We start from the raw sequence: 18,689 nt of genomic DNA on the forward strand, positions 1-18,689 counted from the left end.
TGGCTGGAGGACGCGCCCCCATCCCTCACCGCCTCTCCGGAGCGCCTGTCACCTGCTGCTTCTCCTATTCCCAGACATTGACGGGTGAGTCCTTCTCCGGGCGCTTCCTGCCGTGGGTCCGGAGCGTCGGGCGGGGAGCGGTCCGGGCAGGCACCCCTCGGTCGGCCTGTTGTGAGGAGCGGTGCAGGGCGCGTCCCAGGGCCTCAGTGAGGGACCGGCGCGTGGTGCGGCCCGCTCTGGAGAGCGTGCCCGGCGGAGATCCGGAGCTGCTGCTTTCTCTGCCCCTCAGTCGGGGGGGCAGTCTCCTGCAGGCCTGGTTGCTACCCGGGCCGTGATTCATGGTGCGCCCTCTGCTTCCTCTTCCAGGGGGAGCAGGAGGGCTGATTCTGCAGGGTCCCCTGCTGCTGCTGCCGGCAGGGGGGCGGTGCTTCTGGGAGGAGACGAGATCGAGGCTGCTCTCAGTGAGGACAGTGAAGATGATCTGCTGCTGCTGGCTGGAGAATCCACAGAGACCCTGGACCCGCTGTCTTGTCCCCTGCTCCCCTCCGGGGTTGTAGCGGGTGTTGGCGTCAGCGGGGTCCGGTCGCCGCCACTGTCCGTCCACGCCGCTGGTGCCCCACTTCTGCTGCTGCGGAGTCGTTGGACGGGGTCCCCCCGGTCCTCTCCTTGGTCGATGTGCCTGCAACCCGTGATGTCCGGAGTCGCCCTTCTTCTGGAGTTACGGCCGCTGGTTCCGAGCCGGTGAGGTCGGGTGAGTCTACCACTGTCTCCAGCTGGGGGTTTTTGGGGGGGGGGTGGGCGATTTACAATTGTTTTTTAATGGCTTGCATGCTTTACTGCGGTGGAGTGGTCTGGGGGCGGGGGGTTCCCAGGTGTCTCCGGTACCTGTTTGGGGGGATGGGGGGGTGCAGCAGGCTGGGGGGGGGGTGGTGGGGTGTTAGGTCCGGTTGGGGGGTCTGGGTCGGGCTCGTCGGTGGGGGCCCCGGTGGTGGCGGCGTCGGGCTCTGGGGGAGGGGTCCGGCTTACGGATGCGGCTAGGGGGGAGATCTATGCTTGTTTTGAGGGCCCGTTGGGCGCTCATCTCAAGGCGGAGGTCAGGGGAAAAATTTGGAAGCGGGAGTATGTTGACCTTTTTTCGCACCTGCCGCTGGATAAGTTCAACTTGGACAGGGTCCGGCCGGATGAGTCTAAGCGGTTGGAAAAAGTGGAAGAGGAAGATTGATTGACTGATACCGCGGACGTTCTCCAATTGGCTTCAGGCCTTCGCCATTTTGGCTAGCGTGGTGGGTGAGAATGCGCTGGAGTCCTGTTCCGGTCTCTTCTGCTACATGGATGCGTGGGGGAGGCGTATCGGGTTTATGGGGGCTCGGCGTGGCTTCGGTACGATGAGCAGTTCCGGCAACGCATGGCGGTGCGTCCGAATCTGCGTTGGGAGCATAAGGATATCGGTTTGTGGATGCGGCTGATGGCGGCTCCTCGTAGCGGGACCGGGCCGCAGTCCTTTCGGGACGGTGTCGGGGGTTCGGGTTTGGGGTCAGGGCGGTCCGGGGGGGCCGGGCGTGGGGTTTGTTGGCAATTTAACGAAGGGAGCTGCAAGTTCGGGGCGGATTGCAGGTTCAAGCACGAATGCTCCGGTTGCGGGGGTGGGGGACACGGTTTGTCACGCTGTTTTCGGCGGGGGAAGGGTAAGCAGGGAGAGGCTGACCAGAAGAGGGGTGACGCCGGTGCGGGTGGAAATGATGTTGCCTTTCCTCGCGCTTTACCCAAATAGGGAGGCGGCGGAGCTGTTGCGCTTGGGTTTTGCGGAGGGTTTTCGGATCCCTTTTTCCGGGTCGGCGGGTTCGGGGGGGCTGGTGCGGAATTTGGTTTCCGCACGGACCCGTCCCGAGCTTGTGGAAGAAAAGCTTTTGCGCGAGGTGGAGCTGGGGAGGATGGCTGGCCCCTTTGGTGGCCCTCCTATTGAGGGATTGCGTGTGTCGCCTTTGGGCCTTGTGCCCAAAAAGGAGCCTGGCAAGTTTCGCCTCATTCACCATCTCTCTCACCCTGAAGGGGGGTCGGTGAATGACGGCATTGACCCGGCCTTGTGTGCGGAGTCGTAAACTTCCTTTGACGCTGCGTTGGTGTGGGTGCGGCGTTTTGGGCAGGGGGCTTTATTGGCGAAAACTGACATAGAGGCGGCTTTTCGCCTGCTGCCTGTTCATCCGGACAGTTTTTACCTGTTGGGTTGTTGTTTAGGCGATCGTTTTTTCGTTGACCTTTGTTTGCCCATGGGATGTTCTATCTCGTGTGCATTTTTTGAAAAGTTTAGTTCGTTTTTAGAGTGGGTGGTGCGGCGGGAGTCCCAGTTGGACTCGGTGTTGCACTACTTGGACGATTTTCTTTTTTTGGCCCGGCAGGGTCTAGGGTCTGTGCGGTGCTGTTGCAGGAGATCGAGCGGGTCACAACGTGGTTTGGCATCCCGTTGGCGCCAGACAAGACAGAGGGCCCGTCTACGGCTGTTAAGTTTCTGGGTATCATTATTGATACCGTGGCGATGGAGTGTCGGCTGCCAGATGAGAAGCTGAGTGAGCTGAAAGGGGAAGTCGATAGGGAATGCAGGGTTAAGAAATTGCAGTTGCGGGAGGTCCAGTCACTACTGGGTCGTCTCAATTTTGCCTGCAGGATCATGCCTATGGGGAGGGTTTTTTGCCGGCGGCTGGCGGCGGCTACTGCGGGGGTTTCGCGGCCTACTCACTATGTCAGGTTGTCGGCAGACTTGAGGGCGGATTTGTGGGTTTGGCAGGAGTTTTTGGGCAGGTACAACGGTCGGTCGGTGGTGATGGGTTGCCCGGTTTCTAATTGGGATTTGGAGTTGTTTACCGACGCGGCGGGCGGTTGCGGTTTTGGGGCCTATTTGCAGGGTCAATGGTGTGTGGGTCAGTGGCCGAAGGTCTGGCGGGTGGCGGGTTTGACACGGAACTTGGCTTTGCTTGAATTGTTTCCGATTGTGGTGGTGCTGGAGGTGTGGGGGGACTTGTTTCGCAATAGGAAGGTTTGCTTTCATTGCGATAATATGGGGGTGGTACAGGCCATCAATAATCAGACGGCGAATTCTCCGCCGGTGGTTACGCTGCTGCGTCACCTGGTGCTACGGGGTTTGGAGCTTAATTCGCATGTTGTCGCTTTGCATGTGCCAGGGGTGGCACCGGAGGCCGAGGAGCCTTGTCCGGAGTGGCTGTGGAGGCTGGTTTAGCTTTGGCGATGGGCCGTGTGGGGCGGTCTGTGGCCAGGTCAACGTAGGAGTCCTATAGTCGGTGGTGGGCAGATTGGGAGCTATTGCTTCGGCAGCTTTCCATTGCGGGCGCACCTTCGGAATGGGAGGCGACCCTTTTATTTTATGTGGGCAGGGCTTTTTGTGAGCGGGTGTCCCCGTCGGGTCTGGGTCGCCGGATGGCAGCTCTGACTTTCTGGTTCAAGGTCAGGGGAGTGCCGGATGGGACGAAGTCTTTTTTGGTGCGGCAGGCGGTGCGGGGGTTTCGTAAGGGGGCTAGTTCTAGGGATTTGCGCAAACCGGTGACGTTCTCTTTGTTGTTGCACTTGGGTTCTTTATTGGCTGGGGTGTGTTTTTCGGTATATGAGCAATGTTTGTTCCGTTTGGCTTTTGCGTTGGCGTTTTTCGGGGCTTTTCGTATATCGGAGTTGGTGTCTCCTAGTCGTTGTCGGGCCGGGGGGCTTCTTTTTTCGGATGTGGTTTTGGTGGAAGGGGTTTTGCAGTGCCGCGTTCGGCGGTCGAAGACGGATCAGATGGGTCGGGGGGCGGTGGTGCGTTTGGCTCGACTGGGGGGTTCGGAGATGTGCCCGGTGGCTTGTTACTCCGCGTTTTTGGCTTTGCGGGTGGGGGTTGTGGGTCCGTTGCTGGTCCATGCTGAAGTGGGTTTTCTGTCTCGTTTTGAGTTTGTGGGGGTTTTCCGTAAGTGTTTGCGAGCGGCGGGTTTGGTGGCGGAGGAATACAGTTCTCATTCCTTCCGGATAGGTGCGGCAACCGAGGCGTCTCGGTGGGGCCTGGGACCGGAGATGGTTAAGCGGATTGGGAGGTGGGAATCTGAGAGGTATAGGCTGTACGTTCGTCCTCATTTGTTGTGATGTGCGTGTGTTTGCCCTTGTGGGTTGTACTGTATTCTTTTTTGTCATTTCAGGTGGAGCGGCTGGGCTTGTCTGGATTGTTGGCCATTCATATGTGACGCGTGGGGCAGTACGGGCGGGGGTTCGGCCGGCGGGCAGACAGTTGGGATTGGACGGTTCAGTGGCCCAGGTTCGCTGGTTGGGAAAGGGGGGCATGAGATGGTCAGAACTGTTGTCCAGGGTCCAGTTCTTTGTCCAGCTAGACCGGTCCCCAGATGTCCTAGTTGTCCATTTAGGTGGGAATGATTTGGGGGTGCGCAGGTCTCGGGATTTGATCAGGGACATTAAACTGGACCTGTTGCGTTTGTGGTCCTCTTTCCCGGATTTGGTCCTGATGTGGTCCGAGATGGTTGCTAGGCAGAAATGGAGGCAGGCTCGGTCAGTGGTGGCGATCAACAAGGCGAGGATTAAGGTTAACAAGGCGGTGAGTAAGTTCGTAGCCAGGAATGGGGGTCTAGTGGCGCGGCACCGGGATTTGGAGGAGGGGGGTGCGGATTTTGTTGCCTCCGATGGTATTCATCTTAATGTGATGGGTATGGATCTTTGGCTTCTTGATTTGAAGGAGACGGTGGAGAGGGCATTGAGGCTGTGGAGGAACGGGGGCAAGTAAGGGGTCACTTGTCCCCGTTGTGGCGGGGTCAGGAGAGGAATCTGGGGAGGCACCAGTGGATGGGCATGGTATGTTGGATGGTGTGGAGGTGGGCTGGGAGCGGTTCACAGCCCGAAGGTGGAATTCAGGTTGGTGGACTTCATAAAATGGTGCTCCTGTGCAGGTGAGCTACGGCTAGGAGCAAGTGAAGATCCCACCACCTTTTGGTCTGGTAACGGTGCCCCTCAGGTTCTTCTCCTGCACTAATAGACATCCTAATGTTAGGACAGGTTATATTGTTATGTATGACGTTCATACATCCGTTTACAATGTTGTAATTGATTATTTATGTTATTTAATAAATGGGCTGCTGTGGCCTTTGTTTAACCAACACATGTCTTATGTCATTTATGGGAGGGGGAAAGTTAAGATTAAGGTAAAGGTGTTAAATGATAGATGATCTGGGGGGGGGGGGTGTCATAGCAGCTATAATATCCCCTAGTCATGGGGATGTTGTTATTGATGAGGGTCCTGTGGTTGTTGTTGGTGATGAGGGTCCTGTGGTTGTTGTTGGTGATGAGGGTCCTGGAGTTGTTTTTGGTGATGAGGGTCCTGGGGTTGTTGTTGGTGATGAGGGTCCTGTGGTTGTTTTTGGTGATGAGGGTCCTGGAGTTGTTGTTGGTGATGAGGGTCTTGTGGTTGTTGTTGGTGATGAGGGTCCTGTGGTTGTTGTTGGTGATGAGGGTCCTGGAGTTGTTGTTGGTGATGAGGGTCCTGGAGTTGTTGTTGGTGATGAGGGTCCTGTGGTTGTTTTTGGTGATGAGGGTCCTGGAGTTGTTGTTGGTGATGAGGGTCTTGTGGTTGTTGTTGGTGATGAGGGTCCTGGGATTGTTGTTGTTGAGGGTCCTGGAGTTGTTGTTGGTGATGAGGGTCCTGCAGTTGTTGGTGATGAGGGTCTTGTGGTTGTTGTTGGTGATGAGGGTCCTAGGGTTGTTGTTGGTGATGAGGGTCCTGGGGTTGTTGTTGGTGATGATGGTCCTGTAGTTATTGTTGGTGATGAGGGTCCTGGGGTTGTTGTTGGTGATGAGGGTCCTGTGGTTGTTGTTGGTGATGAGGGTCCTGGAGTTGTTGTTGGTGATGAGGGTCCTGTGGTTGTTGTTGGTGATGAGGGTCCTGCAGTTGTTGGTGATGAGGGTCCTGCAGTTGTTGTTGGTGATGAGGGTCCTGGGGTTGTTGTTGGTGATGATGGTCCTGTAGTTATTGTTGGTGATGAGGGTCCTGTGGTTGTTGTTGGTGATGAGGGTCCTGGAGTTGTTGTTGGTGATGAGGGTCCTGTGGTTGTTGTTGGTGATGAGGGTCCTGCAGTTGTTGGTGATGAGGGTCCTGCAGTTGTTGTTGGTGATGAGGGTTTAGTTATTGTTGGTGATGAGGGTCCTGCAGTTGTTGTTGGTGATGAGGGTCCTGGGGTTGTTGTTGGTGATGAGGGTCCTGTGGTTGTTGTTGGTGATGAGGGTCCTGGAGTTGTTTTTGGTGATGAGGGTCCTGGGGTTGTTGTTGGTGATGAGGGTCCTGTGGTTGTTTTTGGTGATGAGGGTCCTGGAGTTGTTGTTGGTGATGAGGGTCCTGCAGTTGTTGTTGGTGATGAGGGTCCTGCAGTTGTTGTTGGTGATGAGGGTCCTGGAGTTGTTGTTGTTGGTGATGAGGGTCCTGGAGTTGTTGTTGGTGATGAGGGTCCTGCAGTTGTTGTTGGTGATGAGGGTCCTGCAGTTGTTGTTGGTGATGAGGGTCCTGCAGTTGTTGTTGGTGATGAGGGTCCTGCAGTTGTTGGTGATGGAGGTCCTAGGGTTGTTGTTGGTGATGAGGGTCCTGCAATATTTGTTAGGGATGAGGGTCCTGTAGTTGTTGTTGGTGATGAGGGTCCTGTGGTTGTTGTTGGTGATGAGGGTCCTGTGGTTGTTGTTGGTGATGAGGGTCCTGGAGTTGTTGGTGATGAGGGTCCTGCAGTTGTTGGTGATGAGGGTCCTGCAGTATTTGTTAGGGATGAGGGTCATGTAGTTGTTGGTGATGAGGGTCCTGGGGTTGTTGTTGGTGATGATGGTCCTGTAGTTATTGTTGGTGATGAGGGTCCTGCAGTTGTTGTTGGTGATGAGGGTCCTGCAGTTGTTGGTGATGAGGGTCCTGTGGTTGTTGTTTGTGATGAGGGTCCTAGGGTTGTTGTTGGTGATGAGGGTCCTGCAGTTGTTGGTGATGAGGGTCCTGCAGTTGTTGTTGGTGATGAGAGTTAAGTTATTGTTGGTGATGAGGGTCCTGGAGTTGTTTTTGGTGATGCGGGTCCTGCAGTATTTTTTAGGGATGAGGGTCCTGGGGTTGTTGTTGGTGATGAGGGTTTAGTTATTGTTGGTGATGAGAGTCCTGCAGTTGTTGGTGATGAGGGTCCTGTGGTTGTTGTTAGGGATGAGGGTCCTGTGGTTGTTGTTGATGATGAGGGTCCTGTGGTTGTTGTTAGGGATGAGGGTCCTTGGGTTGTTGTTGATGATGAGGGTCCTGCAGTTGTTGGTGATGAGGGTCCTGGAGTTGTTTTTGGTGATGAGGGTCCTGGAGTTGTTTTTGGTGATGAGGGTCCTGGAGTTGTTTTTGGTGATGAGGGTCCTGGAGTTCGTAGCCAGGAATGGGGGTCTAGTGGCGCGGCACCGGGATTTGGAGGAGGGGGGTGCGGATTTTGTTGCCTCCGATGGTATTCATCTTAATGTGATGGGTATGGATCTTTGGCTTCTTGATTTGAAGGAGACGGTGGAGAGGGCATTGAGGCTGTGGAGGAACGGGGGCAAGTAAGGGGTCACTTGTCCCCGTTGTGGCGGGGTCAGGAGAGGAATCTGGGGAGGCACCAGTGGATGGGCATGGTATGTTGGATGGTGTGGAGGTGGGCTGGGAGCGGTTCACAGCCCGAAGGTGGAATTCAGGTTGGTGGACTTCATAAAATGGTGCTCCTGTGCAGGTGAGCTACGGCTAGGAGCAAGTGAAGATCCCACCACCTTTTGGTCTGGTAACGGTGCCCCTCAGGTTCTTCTCCTGCACTAATAGACATCCTAATGTTAGGACAGGTTATATTGTTATGTATGACGTTCATACATCCGTTTACAATGTTGTAATTGATTATTTATGTTATTTAATAAATGGGCTGCTGTGGCCTTTGTTTAACCAACACATGTCTTATGTCATTTATGGGAGGGGGAAAGTTAAGATTAAGGTAAAGGTGTTAAATGATAGATGATCTGGGGGGGGGGGGTGTCATAGCAGCTATAATATCCCCTAGTCATGGGGATGTTGTTATTGATGAGGGTCCTGTGGTTGTTGTTGGTGATGAGGGTCCTGTGGTTGTTGTTGGTGATGAGGGTCCTGGAGTTGTTTTTGGTGATGAGGGTCCTGGGGTTGTTGTTGGTGATGAGGGTCCTGTGGTTGTTTTTGGTGATGAGGGTCCTGGAGTTGTTGTTGGTGATGAGGGTCTTGTGGTTGTTGTTGGTGATGAGGGTCCTGTGGTTGTTGTTGGTGATGAGGGTCCTGGAGTTGTTGTTGGTGATGAGGGTCCTGGAGTTGTTGTTGGTGATGAGGGTCCTGTGGTTGTTTTTGGTGATGAGGGTCCTGGAGTTGTTGTTGGTGATGAGGGTCTTGTGGTTGTTGTTGGTGATGAGGGTCCTGGGATTGTTGTTGTTGAGGGTCCTGGAGTTGTTGTTGGTGATGAGGGTCCTGCAGTTGTTGGTGATGAGGGTCTTGTGGTTGTTGTTGGTGATGAGGGTCCTAGGGTTGTTGTTGGTGATGAGGGTCCTGGGGTTGTTGTTGGTGATGATGGTCCTGTAGTTATTGTTGGTGATGAGGGTCCTGGGGTTGTTGTTGGTGATGAGGGTCCTGTGGTTGTTGTTGGTGATGAGGGTCCTGGAGTTGTTGTTGGTGATGAGGGTCCTGCAGTTGTTGTTGGTGATGAGGGTCCTGCAGTTGTTGTTGGTGATGAGGGTCCTGGAGTTGTTGTTGTTGGTGATGAGGGTCCTGGGGTTGTTGTTGGTGATGATGGTCCTGTAGTTATTGTTGGTGATGAGGGTCCTGTGGTTGTTGTTGGTGATGAGGGTCCTGGAGTTGTTGTTGGTGATGAGGGTCCTGTGGTTGTTGTTGGTGATGAGGGTCCTGCAGTTGTTGGTGATGAGGGTCCTGCAGTTGTTGTTGGTGATGAGGGTTTAGTTATTGTTGGTGATGAGGGTCCTGCAGTTGTTGTTGGTGATGAGGGTCCTGGGGTTGTTGTTGGTGATGAGGGTCCTGTGGTTGTTGTTGGTGATGAGGGTCCTGGAGTTGTTTTTGGTGATGAGGGTCCTGGGGTTGTTGTTGGTGATGAGGGTCCTGTGGTTGTTTTTGGTGATGAGGGTCCTGGAGTTGTTGTTGGTGATGAGGGTCCTGCAGTTGTTGTTGGTGATGAGGGTCCTGCAGTTGTTGTTGGTGATGAGGGTCCTGGAGTTGTTGTTGTTGGTGATGAGGGTCCTGGAGTTGTTGTTGGTGATGAGGGTCCTGCAGTTGTTGTTGGTGATGAGGGTCCTGCAGTTGTTGTTGGTGATGAGGGTCCTGCAGTTGTTGTTGGTGATGAGGGTCCTGCAGTTGTTGGTGATGGAGGTCCTAGGGTTGTTGTTGGTGATGAGGGTCCTGCAATATTTGTTAGGGATGAGGGTCCTGTAGTTGTTGTTGGTGATGAGGGTCCTGTGGTTGTTGTTGGTGATGAGGGTCCTGTGGTTGTTGTTGGTGATGAGGGTCCTGGAGTTGTTGGTGATGAGGGTCCTGCAGTTGTTGGTGATGAGGGTCCTGCAGTATTTGTTAGGGATGAGGGTCATGTAGTTGTTGGTGATGAGGGTCCTGGGGTTGTTGTTGGTGATGATGGTCCTGTAGTTATTGTTGGTGATGAGGGTCCTGCAGTTGTTGTTGGTGATGAGGGTCCTGCAGTTGTTGGTGATGAGGGTCCTGTGGTTGTTGTTTGTGATGAGGGTCCTAGGGTTGTTGTTGGTGATGAGGGTCCTGCAGTTGTTGGTGATGAGGGTCCTGCAGTTGTTGTTGGTGATGAGAGTTAAGTTATTGTTGGTGATGAGGGTCCTGGAGTTGTTTTTGGTGATGCGGGTCCTGCAGTATTTTTTAGGGATGAGGGTCCTGGGGTTGTTGTTGGTGATGAGGGTTTAGTTATTGTTGGTGATGAGAGTCCTGCAGTTGTTGGTGATGAGGGTCCTGTGGTTGTTGTTAGGGATGAGGGTCCTGTGGTTGTTGTTGATGATGAGGGTCCTGTGGTTGTTGTTAGGGATGAGGGTCCTTGGGTTGTTGTTGATGATGAGGGTCCTGCAGTTGTTGGTGATGAGGGTCCTGGAGTTGTTTTTGGTGATGAGGGTCCTGGAGTTGTTTTTGGTGATGAGGGTCCTGGAGTTGTTTTTGGTGATGAGGGTCCTGGAGTTGTTTTTGGTGATGAGGGTCCTGTGGTTGTTTTTTGTGATGAGGGTCCTGGAGTTGTTTTTGGTGATGAGGGTCCTGGCGTTGTTTTTGGTGATGAGGGTCCTGCAGTTGTTGTTAGGGATGAGGGTCTTGGAGTTGTTTTTGGTGATGACGGTCCTGTGGTTGTTTTTGGTGATGAGGGTCTTGGAGTTGTTTTTGGTGATGAGGATCCTGTGGTTGTTGTTGTTGGTGATGAGGGTCCTGCAGTTGTTGTTAGGGTTGAGGGTCCTGGAGTTGTTTTTGGTGATGACGGTCCTGTGGTTGTTTTTGGTGATGAGGGTCCTGGAGTTGTTTTTGGTGATGAGGGTCCTGTAGTTGTTGTTGGTGAAGAGGATCCTGTGGTGGTTGTTGGTGATGAGGGTCCTGTGGTTGTTTTTGGTGATGAGGGTCCTGGAGTTGTTTTTGGTGATGAGGGTCCTGGAGTTGTTGTTGGTGATGAGGGTCCTGTGGTTGTTGTTGGTGATGAGGGTCCTGGAGTTGTTTTTGGTGATGAGGGTCCTGTGGTTGTTTTTGGTGATGAGGGTCCTGGAGTTGTTTTTGGTGATGAGGGTCCTGTGGTTGTTGTTGGTGATGAGGGTCCTGTGGTTGTTGGTGATGAGGGTCCTGGGGTTGTTGTTGGTGATGAGGGTCCTGCAGTTGTTGGTGATGAGGGTCTTGTGGTTGTTGTTGGTGATGAGGGTCCTGTGGTTGTTGTTGGTGATGAGGGTCCTAGGGTTGTTGTTGGTGATGAGGGTCCTGGGGTTGTTGTTGGTGATGATGGTCCTGTAGTTATTGTTGGTGATGAGGGTCCTGCAGTTGTTGTTGGTGATGAGGGTCCTGTGGTTGTTGTTGGTGATGAGGGTCCTGGAGTTGTTGTTGGTGATGAGGGTCCTGTGGTTGTTGTTGGTGATGAGGGTCCTGCAGTTGTTGGTGATGAGGGTCCTGCAGTTGTTGTTGGTGATGAGGGTCCTGGGGTTGTTGTTGGTGATGATGGTCCTGTAGTTATTGTTGGTGATGAGGGTCCTGTGGTTGTTGTTGGTGATGAGGGTCCTGGAGTTGTTGTTGGTGATGAGGGTCCTGTGGTTGTTGTTGGTGATGAGGGTCCTGCAGTTGTTGTTGGTGATGAGGGTCCTGGGGTTGTTGTTGGTGATGAGGGTCCTGGAGTTGTTGTTGGTGATGAGGGTCCTGGGGTTGTTGTTGGTGATGAGGGTCCTGTGGTTGTTGTTGGTGATGAGGGTCCTGCAGTTGTTGTTGGTGATGAGGGTCCTGTGGTTGTTGTTGGTGATGGGGGTCCTGGAGTTGTTGTTGGTGATGAGGGTCCTGCAGTTGTTGTTGGTGATGAGGGTCCTGCAGTTGTTGTTGGTGATGAGGGTCCTGGAGTTGTTGTTGGTGATGAGGGTCCTGGAGTTGTTGTTGGTGATGAGGGTCCTGCAGTTGTTGTTGGTGATGAGGGTCCTGCAGTTTTTGTTGGTGATGAGGGTCCTGTGGTTGTTGTTGGTGATGAGGGTCCTGCAGTTGTTGTTGGTGATGAGGGTCCTGCAGTTGTTGGTGATGAAGGTCCTAGGGTTGTTGTTGGTGATGAGGGTCCTGCAATATTTGTTAGGGATGAGGGTCCTGGAGTTGTTGTTGGTGATGAGGGTCCTGTGGTTGTTGTTGGTGATGAGGGTCCTGTGGTTGTTGTTGGGGATGAGGGTCCTGCAGTTGTTGGTGATGAGGGTCCTGCAGTTGTTGGTGATGAGGGTCCTGCAGTATTTGTTAGGGATGAGGGTCATGTAGTTGTTGGTGATGAGGGTCCTGGGGTTGTTGTTGGTGATGATGGTCCTGTAGTTATTGTTGGTGATGAGGGTCCTGCAGTTGTTGTTGGTGATGAGGGTCCTGCAGTTGTTGGTGATGAGGGTCCTGTGGTTGTTGTTTGTGATGAGGGTCATAGGGTTGTTGTTGGTGATGAGGGTCCTGCAGTTGTTGTTGGTGATGAGGGTCCTGCAGTTGTTGTTGGTGATGAGGGTCCTGTGGTTGTTGTTGGTGATGAGGGTCCTGGAGTTGTTGTTGGTGATGAGGGTCCTGGGGTTGTTGTTGGTGATGAGGGTCCTGTGGTTGTTGTTGGTGATGAGGGTCCTGCAGTTGTTGTTGGTGATGAGGGTCCTGTGGTTGTTGTTGGTGATGGGGGTCCTGGAGTTGTTGTTGGTGATGAGGGTCCTGCAGTTGTTGTTGGTGATGAGGGTCCTGCAGTTGTTGTTGGTGATGAGGGTCCTGGAGTTGTTGTTGGTGATGAGGGTCCTGGAGTTGTTGTTGGTGATGAGGGTCCTGCAGTTGTTGTTGGTGATGAGGGTCCTGCAGTTTTTGTTGGTGATGAGGGTCCTGTGGTTGTTGTTGGTGATGAGGGTCCTGCAGTTGTTGTTGGTGATGAGGGTCCTGTGGTTGTTGTTGGTGATGAGGGTCCTGCAGTTGTTGTTGGTGATGAGGGTCCTGCAGTTGTTGGTGATGAAGGTCCTAGGGTTGTTGTTGGTGATGAGGGTCCTGCAATATTTGTTAGGGATGAGGGTCCTGGAGTTGTTGTTGGTGATGAGGGTCCTGTGGTTGTTGTTGGTGATGAGGGTCCTGTGGTTGTTGTTGGGGATGAGGGTCCTGCAGTTGTTGGTGATGAGGGTCCTGCAGTTGTTGGTGATGAGGGTCCTGCAGTATTTGTTAGGGATGAGGGTCATGTAGTTGTTGGTGATGAGGGTCCTGGGGTTGTTGTTGGTGATGATGGTCCTGTAGTTATTGTTGGTGATGAGGGTCCTGCAGTTGTTGTTGGTGATGAGGGTCCTGCAGTTGTTGGTGATGAGGGTCCTGTGGTTGTTGTTTGTGATGAGGGTCATAGGGTTGTTGTTGGTGATGAGGGTCCTGCAGTTGTTGGTGATGAGGGTCCTGCAGTTGTTGTTGGTGATGAGAGTTAAGTTATTGTTGGTGATGAGGGTCCTGGAGTTGTTTTTGGTGATGCGGGTCCTGCAGTATTTTTTGGGATGAGGGTCCTGGGGTTGTTGTTGGTGATGAGGGTTTAGTTATTGTTGGTGATGAGAGTCCTGCAGTTGTTGGTGATGAGGGTCCTGTGGTTGTTGTTGGTGATGAGGGTCCTGTGGTTGTTGTTGGTGATGAGGGTCCTGTGGTTGTTGTTAGGGATGAGGGTCCTTGGGTTGTTGTTGGTGATGAGGGTCCTGCAGTTGTTGGTGATGAGGGTCCTGGAGTTGTTTTTGGTGATGAGGGTCCTGGAGTTGTTGTTGGTGATGAGGGTCCTGCAGTTGTTGGTGATGAGGGTCCTGTGGTTGTTGTTTGTGATGAGGGTCATAGGGTTGTTGTTGGTGATGAGGGTCCTGCAGTTGTTGGTGATGAGGGTCCTGCAGTTGTTGTTGGTGATGAGAGTTAAGTTATTGTTGGTGATGAGGGTCCTGGAGTTGTTTTTGGTGATGCGGGTCCTGCAGTATTTTTTGGGATGAGGGTCCTGGGGTTGTTGTTGGTGATGAGGGTTTAGTTATTGTTGGTGATGAGAGTCCTGCAGTTGTTGGTGATGAGGGTCCTGTGGTTGTTGTTGGTGATGAGGGTCCTGTGGTTGTTGTTGGTGATGAGGGTCCTGTGGTTGTTGTTGGTGATGAGGGTCCTGGGGTTGTTGTTGGTGATGATGGTCCTGTAGTTATTGTTGGTGATGAGGGTCCTGCAGTTGTTGTTGGTGATGAGGGTCCTGCAGTTGTTGGTGATGAGGGTCCTGTGGTTGTTGTTGGTGATGAGGGTCCTGCAGTTGTTGGTGATGAGGGTCCTGCAGTTGTTGGTGATGAGGGTCCTGCAGTATTTGTTAGGGATGAGGGTCATGTAGTTGTTGGTGATGAGGGTCCTGGGGTTGTTGTTGGTGATGAGGGTCCTGGAGTTGTTGTTGGTGATGAGGGTCCTGCAGTTGTTGGTGATGAGGGTCCTGCAGTTGTTGGTGATGAGGGTCCTGCAGTATTTGTTAGGGATGAGGGTCATGTAGTTGTTGGTGATGAGGGTCCTGGGGTTGTTGTTGGTGATGATGGTCCTGTAGTTATTGTTGGTGATGAGGGTCCTGCAGTTGTTGTTGGTGATGAGGGTCCTGGAGTTGTTGTTGGTGATGAGGGTCCTGCAGTTGTTGGTGATGAGGGTCCTGTGGTTGTTGTTTGTGATGAGGGTCATAGGGTTGTTGTTGGTGATGAGGGTCCTGCAGTTGTTGGTGATGAGGGTCCTGCAGTTGTTGTTGGTGATGAGAGTTAAGTTATTGTTGGTGATGAGGGTCCTGGAGTTGTTTTTGGTGATGCGGGTCCTGCAGTATTTTTTGGGATGAGGGTCCTGGGGTTGTTGTTGGTGATGAGGGTTTAGTTATTGTTGGTGATGAGAGTCCTGCAGTTGTTGGTGATGAGGGTCCTGTGGTTGTTGTTGGTGATGAGGGTCCTGTGGTTGTTGTTAGTGATGAGGGTCCTGTGGTTGTTGTTAGGGATGAGGGTCCTTGGGTTGTTGTTGGTGATGAGGGTCCTGCAGTTGTTGGTGATGAGGGTCCTGGAGTTGTTTTTGGTGATGAGGGTCCTGGAGTTGTTTTTGGTGATGAGGGTCCTGGAGTTGTTTTTGGTGATGAGGGTCCTGGCGTTGTTTTTGGTGATGAGGGTCCTGGCGTTGTTTTTGGTGATGAGGGTCCTGCAGTTGTTGTTAGGGATGAGGGTCTTGGAGTTGTTTTTGGTGATGAGGGTCCTGTGGTTGTTTTTGGTGATGAGGGTCTTGGAGTTGTTTTTGGTGATGAGGATCCTGTGGTTGTTGTTGTTGGTGATGAGGGTCCTGCAGTTGTTGTTAGGGTTGAGGGTCCTGGAGTTGTTTTTGGTGATGACGGTCCTGTGGTTGTTTTTGGTGATGAGGGTCCTGGAGTTGTTTTTGGTGATGAGGGTCCTGTAGTTGTTGTTGGTGAAGAGGATCCTGTGGTGGTTGTTGTTGTTGGTGATGAGGGTCCTGTGGTTGTTTTTGGTGATGAGGGTCCTGGAGTTGTTTTTGGTGATGAGGGTCCTGGAGTTGTTGTTGGTGATGAGGGTCCTGTGGTTGTTGTTGGTGATGAGGGTCCTGGAGTTGTTTTTGGTGATGAGGGTCCTGTGGTTGTTTTTGGTGATGAGGGTCCTGGAGTTGTTTTTGGTGATGAGGGTCCTGTGGTTGTTGTTGGTGATGAGGGTCCTGTGGTTGTTGTTGGTGATGAGGGTCCTGGAGTTGTTTTTGGTGATGAGGATCCTGGAGTTGTTTTTGGTGATGAGGGTCCTGGAGTTGTTGTTGGTGATGAGGATCCTGTGGTTGTTTTTGTTGGTGATGAGGGTCCTGGAGTTGTTTTTGGTGATGAGGGTCCTGTGGTTGTTTTTGGTGATGAGGGTCCTGGAGTTGTTTTTGGTGATGAGGGTCCTGGAGTTGTTTTTGGTGATGAGGGTCCTGTGGTTGTTGTTGGTGATGAGGGTCCTGTGGTTGTTGTTGGTGATGAGGGTCCTGGAGTTGTTTTTGGTGATGAGGGTCCTGTGGTTGCTTTTGGTGATGAGGGTCCTGGAGTTGTTTTTGGTGATGAGGGTCCTGGAGTTGTTTTTGGTGATGAGGGTCCTGGAGTAGTTTTTGGTGATGAGGGTCCTGGAGTTGATTTTAGTGATGAGGGTCCTGGAGTTGTTTTTGGTGATGAGGGTCCTGGAGTTGTTTTTGGTGATGAGGGTCCTGGAGTTGTTTTTGGTGATGAGGGTCCTGGAGTTGTTTTTGGTGATGAGGGTCCTTGAGTTGTTTTTGGTGATGAGGGTCCTGGAGTTGTTTTTGGTGGTGAGGGTCCTGCCAGTGTTGTTTTTAGAGAAGAGTCCTGTGGTTGTTGGGTGTCTCTGTCTGGCACTCTTTTGGGGGTTTGGTGGATCTCACTGTCTTGAACCTTGGTATTTGAGAAAGGTTCCTGATCAGGTGATGGGAGTTTTTGGGGCTGCACATTGTAGACAAGTCTCTTCATGGTGATTGTGCTGCAGTGCAGAGCTATGAACGAGGTGCTCAGAGGGTTAACCCTGGTCTGTGCTGCGCTGTGTACATTCTATAGAATATTCTATACCTTCACCCTGTGGATCAATACTGTGGACATCCGGGAAAGGTACGGCCACCCACACAGGACCAGGGTCAGGCTGAGCGCTCACACCAGGAGGATATATGGCTCCACCAGCAGAGGGAGCTGTGGGACTGTGAGCAGAGGATGGGGGTGGTAGTTGGATTCCCTCTACGCCCACATATTCTGTATAAACAAACAGGATCCACAATCTCATCAGACTCTCCAGGACTCACCGGCTGCCGCACTCTCCAAGGTAAGGGCTGTAGTCAGCGACTAGGACAGGTCACATGTCAGGTGCGCATGGGAGAGAAGGGCAAATCAGAGACTACACGAGGGGCAATATATGGAGGGGCAATATATGGAGGGGGCAATATATGGAGGGGGCAATATATGGAGGGGGCAATATATGGAGGGGCAATATATGGAGGGGGCAATATATGGAGGGGCAACTCTATGGAGGGGCAACTCTATGGAGGGGCAATATATGGAGGGGCAATATATGGAGGGGGCAATATATGGAGGGGGCAATATATGGAGGGGGCAATATATGGAGGGGGCAATATATGGAGGGGCAACTCTATGGAGGGGCAACTCTATGGAGGGGCAATATATGGAGGGGGCAATATATGGAGGGGGCAATATATGAAGGGGGCAATATATGGAGGGGGCAATATATGGAGGGGGCAATATATGGAGGGGGCAATATATGGAGGGGCAATATATGGAGGGGGCAATATATGGAGGGGCAATCTATGGAGGGGGCAATCTATGAAGGGAGCAATATATGGAGGGGGTAAATCTATGGAGGGGGCAATATATGGAGGGGTAAATCTATGGAGGGGGCAATTTATGGAGGGGCAATATATGGAGGGGGAAATCTATGGAGGGGGCAATATATGGAGGGGGCAATATATGGAGGGGGCAATATATGGAAGGGCAATATATGGAGGGGCAATATATGGAAGGGCAATATATGGAGGGGCAATATATGGAGGGGGCAATATATGGAGGGGCAATATATGGAGGGGGCAATATATGGAAGGGCAATATATAGAGGGGCAATATATGGAGGGGCAATATATGGAGGGGCAATATATGGAGGGGGCAATATATGGAGGGGGTAAATCTATGGAGGGGGCAATATATGGAGGGGGAAATATATGGAGGGGGCAATTTATGGAGGGGCAATATATGGAGGGGCAATATATGGAGGGGGCAATATATGGAGGGGGCAATATATGAAGGGGCAATATATGGAGGGGGCAATATATGGAAGGGCAATATATGGAGGGGCAATATATGGAGGGGGCAATATATGAAGGGGCAATATATGGAGGGGGCAATATATGGAAGGGCAATATATGGAGGGGCAATATATGGAGGGGGCAATATATGGAGGGGGCAATATATGGAGGGGGTAAATCTATGGAGGGGGCAATATATGGAGGGGGAAATATATGGAGGGGGCAATATATGGAGGGGCAATATATGGAGGGGGAAATCTATGGAGGGGGCAATATATGGAGGGGGCAATATATGGAGGGGCAATATATGGAGGGGGAAATCTATGGAGGGGGCAATATATGGAGGGGGCAAATCTATGGGGGGCTAATCTATGGAGGGGGCAATATATGGAGGGGGAAAGCTATGGAGGAAGCAATATATGGAGGGGGAAAGCTATGGAGGAAGCAATATATGGAGGGGGCAATATATGGAGGGGGAAATCTATGGAGGGGGCAATATATGGAGGGGACAATATATGGAGGGGCAATATATGGAGGGGGCAATATATGGAGGGGCAATATATGGAGGGGCAATATATGGAGGAGGCAATATTTGGAGGGGGAAAGCTATGGAGGGGCAACTCTATGGAGGGGGCAAATCTATGGAGGGGGCAATCTATGGAGGGGGCAATCTATGGAGGGGGCAATCTATGGAGGGGGCAATCTATGGAGGGGGAAATATATGGAGGGGGCAATATATGGAGGGGGAAATCTATGGAGGGGGAAATCTATGGTGGGACAAATCTATGGAGGGGGCAATATATGGAGGGGGCAATATATGGAGGGGGAAATCTATGGAGGGGCAAATCTATGGATGGGCAATATATGGAGGGGGCAATATATGGAGGGGGCAATATATGGAGGGGGAAATCTATGGAGGGGCAAATCTATGTGGGGGGCAATATATTGAGTGAGGGAAAACGTATGAAGGGGCAATTCTATGAATGAGGACTTATCTAAAGAGGGGGATTTATTGAGTCTTCTAATACTGAGCAAAGTGTCACTGAGTATCTATCTCATATCTATCTATCTATATATCTCATATCTATCTATCTATCTCATATCTATCTATCTATCTATCTCATAT

General features: G+C 52.1%; 1 protein-coding gene across 3 annotated transcripts in view; it reads left to right on the top strand.

The window, feature by feature from the left end:
- Positions 1 to 480: 480 nt before the first annotated feature.
- Positions 481 to 18,689, top strand: part of LOC130281775 (neuropeptide Y receptor type 4-2-like) — a 36,593-nt gene continuing 18,384 nt past the window's right edge. The window contains exons 1-2 of one of the 3 annotated variants that reach the window (XR_008846105.1): positions 481 to 751; positions 4,176 to 4,838. The gene's annotated coding sequence lies outside the window, so the exon portion shown is untranslated. Of the gene's footprint in view, positions 752 to 4,175; positions 4,839 to 16,152; positions 16,573 to 18,689 lie in introns of those variants that run through there. The other 2 variants (XM_056529374.1, XM_056529373.1) reach the window with 2 other exon arrangements.

Source organism: Hyla sarda, chromosome 7, assembly GCF_029499605.1.
Source record: "Hyla sarda isolate aHylSar1 chromosome 7, aHylSar1.hap1, whole genome shotgun sequence".
Lineage (NCBI taxonomy): Eukaryota > Metazoa > Chordata > Amphibia > Anura > Hylidae > Hyla > Hyla sarda.